This window comes from Schistocerca serialis, chromosome 2, assembly GCF_023864345.2.
Source record: "Schistocerca serialis cubense isolate TAMUIC-IGC-003099 chromosome 2, iqSchSeri2.2, whole genome shotgun sequence".
Taxonomy (NCBI): domain Eukaryota; kingdom Metazoa; phylum Arthropoda; class Insecta; order Orthoptera; family Acrididae; genus Schistocerca; species Schistocerca serialis.
Window position 1 is genome coordinate 370,872,655 of NC_064639.1, and position 5,840 is coordinate 370,878,494.

Genomic DNA, 5,840 nt, shown 5'->3' on the forward strand with positions numbered 1-5,840 from the left:
CGTCAAGTTTGACCACTGACGTTATGGTAACAACTGCAGTGATGTCACTTCTTCATCCATATTTTTAATTGCAAATCTTCATAGCGCTATTTTCTGTAACATTTACGTTGGTTTTGAGAGAAATATTTTTAATCTCTACTATGCATGAGAAACTATATTCTCTCTCTCCTGTTCCGAAAGGAACTGTAATACTTAGTCGATTTATTATAATTTTTTCTTTATGATAAATGCTTTTCTTAAATTCATACTTTTTAATGTGGTCTCCACTACAACTGCGATGACTTTTTGACAGTATCCGCTAATGTGCATTTTACGATACACTACGACTTATTTTCGGCAAATTATTCTTTAATCCGTACTGTTCATGGTGATGTCTATTGCTGTTATAATATCTATTATTACGATACTCGATTCGATTTCTTTCCAAGAAATGTTTCTTTTATTTATACGTAATTTATGATACTAGCTATAATTAGAACTATTTTTTCTCTATGTTATAGATTCCCATAATCAAACCTGTCTATATTGTTTATGTTTCAAAATCAATAAGACCGGGTCCACACGTAGGGACCAACGTTGGTGCCGACAGTGCTCGTCCAGCGCGTGGATCGACAATATAGCCTTCTAACCAATGTCGGCCTCAATGATAGTACGACTACTTTGCTTGTCGTTATCCCGACCAAACAGGAAACGACGTGGGCCAGTATCGATACACCGACCGCATATTGGCACCAACATTGATTCTTTTCTGTCTCTGCCGCTTCGAAATCGGATTCGTTCGTTCGTTCGTTCGTCGCCATCATATTTATTTCAGGTTAAGTTTGTCGAAAATCTCAGGACCAGTGCAGCAAAATGATTCACGCTCGCAACCGCAAATGCATCGTCCGCGACCTGTGCGGCAGACAGGTCAACGTTGGCTCTCTAGGAATTCAACTTAATGTTAACTCCATTGCGTGGGCCCTGTCCCATAAATATTGAGTAATTTTGCCGACAGAGCTGGCACCAATGTGTGGACGAAAGGTAATAACATATGGTGAATTACTTCGTAGCGTTTTTCCATAAGTTCAGTAAACATAACAGATACAGATAACACAGAATTTTGTCATCAGTAATGTATTCTCTACTATTTACAAGAGCCTGAAAAAGCTGGGGTAACCTTTCGATTTCGTGCCTGTAGAAATCACGTCGTATTGAGGCGTAGTACATTTTCATTCAGAAAGGAAGTTCCTTGAAGGTTGTTCGATGCAGGACGGAAAAGGAGAAAATCTGAGGGGACAAGATCAGGTGAAAAAGGTTGGTGCGCAGTGACTTCCCAGCCCAGTTCCTGTATAGTGTTCTTGTCAGTCTAGCAGAACGCAGTTATAGTGGAGTAACATCACTTCACGCAGTCATTCTGGTTGTTTTCCTTGAATTGCGCCTGCAAGACGCCTCAGTTGCTGACAATAAATGTTAGCAGTGATGGTTACACTTCGGGAAACAATTCGTAGTACACCACATCGTCACTGTTCCGTCAGATTCGTAACGACGTTGATATTTGGTTTGTGGGGCGTTCAACTGCACGGTCATCAGCTTCCGTACAAAGTCCCTATTTTGACACAGTCCAGTTTTTACACAATGCAGTCTAGCCACTGCCACGAATGATAATGGTGGTAAAGATGAAATGATGAGGACGACACAAACACCCGGTCCCCGGACAGAGAAAATCCCCAACCCAGCCGGGAATCGAACCCGAGACCCCGTGATCCAGAGGCAGCAAAGCTAGCCACTAGACCACGAGCTGCAGACCCTGGTTCGTAATATTATCTTTTGTAAGTGCGTGCAGGTCTTTGTATGGGGAGTTGCTGTTTTGTTCTGGGATCAGCCATTCCTTTCTTTTCCTTGCATTACCATCAAGACACCATTTCTCGTCACCAGTAGCGCCAACTAATGATGAACAAGTAGATTATTTATTTATTTATAAAGCCTCCTTTCTCCCCTCATAGGCCTTACTTGCGCTCTCCGAAGGTGTCTTCGTCGGCCGAATTCAATGCTTTAGTTAAATTTAAACGTAAATGTCATGTTCCGACAGAGTGTGATTCTACATATACATCTACATCTGCATCTACATACATACTTCGCAATCTACCATACGGTGCGTGGCGGAGGGTACCTTGTACCACAACTAGCATCTTCTCTCCCTGTTCCACTCCCAAACAGAACGAGGGAAAAATGACAGCCTATATGCCTCTGTACGAGCCCTAATCTCTGTTATCTATGTGGTCTCTCCGCGAAATGTAAGTTGGCGGCAGTAAAACTGTATTGCAGTCAGCCTCAAATGCTGGTTCTCTAAATTTCCTCACTAGCGATTCACGAAAAGAACGCCTCCTTTCCTCTAGAGACTCCCACCCGAGTTCCTGAAGCATTTCTGTAACACTCGCGTGATGATCAAACCTACCAGTAACAAATCTAGCAGCTCGCCTCTGAATTGCTTCTATGTCCTCCCTCAATCCGACCTGATAGGGATCCCAAATACTCGAGCAGTACTCAAGAATAGGTCGTATTAGTGTTTTATAAGCGGTCTCCTTTACAGATGAACCACATCTTCCCAAAATTCTACCAATGAACCGAAGACGACTAGCCGCCTTCCCCACAATTGCCATTACATGCTTGTCCCACTTCATATCGCTCTGCAATGTTACGCCCAAATATTTAATCGACGTGACTGTGTGAAGCGCTCCACTACTAATGGAGTATTCAAACATTACAGGATTCTTTTTCCTATTCATCTGCATTAATTTACATTTATCTATATTTAGAGTTATCTGCCATTCTTTACACCAATCACAAATCCTGTCCAAATCATCTTGTATCCTCCTACAGTCATTCAACGACGACACCTTCCCGTATACCACAGCATCATCAGCAAACAGCCGCACATTGCTATCCACCCTATCCAAAAGATCATTTATGTAGATAGAAAACAACAGCGGACCTACCACACTTCCCTGGGGCACTCCAGATGATACCCTCACCTCCGATGAACACTCACCATCTAGGACAACGTACTGGGTTCTATTACTTAAGAAGTCTTCGAGCCACTCACATACTTGGGAACCAATCCCATATGCTCGTACGTTAGTTAGGAGTCTGCAGTGGGGCACCGAGTCAAACGCTTTCCGGAAGTCAAGGAATATGGCATCCGTCTGATACGCCGATGATTCATAATCCAGTCACCTTCACAGCAATAAGAAATGAAATCATGAAACAAGAATGAAATAAATAAGTTTTCCTCAGAGCACGTTTTCCGTGCCGTGACGAGTGTTCCTTTTTGAGGACTGAAATATTCATAATGTATACCAAAACAGAAAGTGTATTTCTTCATAATGCAAATTTATATGCGAATATTTTTACGTACTGTCCTTTTTAAGGCAAGATAGTAAAATGTAGGGCAAAACACTGTTAGCAGCAGATAGACGAACTGGAGGTCCATCACAACAGTTTGAAACACTAGGTCAGTACGGCAAGGATGCCCATTGCCGATGGCTTTGTACGCTATAGCATTAGATCCGATCCTCTGACATGTATCCCACGAATGCCGGAAGATCACGGTGGGCAACGAATGGCTGATTTGTAGGGCCTACGCCGATGACTTCTGAGTTCTCGTGGAACGGCCAGCAGACATGGACAGGCTATACACTATACTCCGTCAGCCTGAGAAGGCAACAGGGGCGATTGTCAGCCCTACAAAGACAGTGTTACCCCACCACGCCCCTCACACGTCGAGGGTGGAATTTTCAGTGGAATTGGTTCTGTGTCCGGACACAGCACAAAGTCGTCGGAGTCTTCATGACGGATAACCCTCAGAGAATGGAGGCGCTCAACTGGCGTACCTCACCACTCAGCGTAAAATCAGAGCGGAAGCCAGAATACACTCGATCAGGACCTAGGAACTTCACGAAAGTGCGTAGATCATTAACACCTAGATCCTAGCAGAGTTTTGGTATCTAGCGCAAGTTCTGCCAGTGCCCGAACAACTAGCACGTGTGATTAAACAGACCACATATTAGTTGCTGTGGAGGGGGAACATCTTCAAGGTCTCTATGCCGACTTGCACCCTGACTGAGTCTTGAAGATGGTGGACTGGGGTTGATAGACTTACAAGTCAAATGTGCGGCGCTTTTCATCAAACGCACCAATGCCTTGATCGAAAAAGGTTCTTTCAGTCCAGCAGCAACGTTACTTCATAAATTCCGGCCGCAAATCTGCAATATACCCTATGCACACAACTTCGTGCGTCGATTTTATCTCGACACCAGCTACCTTCTACATAGTGAGCCGAGAGGGAACAGAGTAAGCGACATCGCTACCGCACTTCGTGATATCCTGTCGGGAACAAAAAGGAGTTGCGACTGCCACAGCACAAGCAGAAAACTGTGTGGAAAAATCTAGACTCCAGGGTTCTAATTAGGAACGTGCGCGCAACGTGGTACAAGGTTGTAAATCGCATTATTCCAACAAACTCTAAACTCTAGCCGGGCGGGGTGGCCGAGCGGTTCTAGGCGCTACAGTCTGGAACCGCGCGAGCGCTACGGTCGCAGGTTCGAAACCTGCCTCGGGCATGGATCTGTGTGATGTCCTTAGGGTAGTTAGGTTTAAGTCGTTCCAAGTTCTAGGGGTCTGATGACCTCAGAAGTTAAGTCCCATGGTGCTCAGAGCCATTTGAACCATCTAAACTGTATTCAAATCACTTACTCTGATCAAGTGACTGCGACATGTGTGCAGAAGAGGATACAATCGAACATAGCTTAGTGTGTTGTAAATTTCGTATTATCTGGGACACGCAAGAAGCATGCTGAGATTTATAAACAGAGTCGCAATGAATGACATTACAGTGTCAGACGCTGTCGTACCGCAGTGGAACCCATACCCCAAAACAAAGAAAAATGCTACAATCTGAATTATGGAACACACAATTCACCCAATACTCTCCATAAAATGTCTGATAAATTGGATTTCTTCGAATATTTGTGGAATGAGCACGGTAAGGAACAAACACGAAAGAAAGTATAGAGAAACCTTTGCAAATTTCCTGCAAAAAAGCGTATGGGGATATGGGACTATAATTTATTTGTACTAATTTTTCTTTCGTGATAGCTTTTCTCTTCGTTTAATGTTATTTCGTGATCTACTGTTATGTCCGATGTTCTTCTTTACTTTTCTATGCTGCATGTGGTGCAATTTTTTTTCGTTATTTAACACTCAATTGGAAGAGTTCTGTCAGAAAAATAGACGTAGGCAACTTGTCTCAATAGTGTTCCGGCCTTGTTTGGATTGGTGAACATTCAAATACATATCTCCTTGTGTACTGGGGCAAGCGGTTGGTCTACTGAATGGCACTGCCTAAGACTGGGCCTGTAGGACAGCTGGAAGATACTTCTATTTCCTTTATTTAAGACTCATTCTATTTCCAAGCAGGATGTAAACCTCTCGAGGTGAACATTTACCTCGAGTGTCAGGGAGAACGTCTGCTGCCAGGTTAAATTATTTTGTATTCCATATTTCTGTCATGAGCTTTCGATTTGGAAGTCGACTATTTTGTTATCCACAGAAAAACGTTTCCGACGAAGCCCTTCGATACGGATTGTTGGTTTTGTACAGCGACCAGTGAATATTTATTTTTCCATGCGACAAATAAGTAACGACCCAGGATTTTGTCGCTCAGGCAGCTACTGATAATGATCCTCGAAGTGGCATTCCCGACCGTGTTCTGAATGATGGTCGTGAACTTGGTACCAATGCTCATTCTGATCATTGCCTTTTTCAATCTGCAGCTCATGGTCTAGTGGCTATCGTTGCTATCT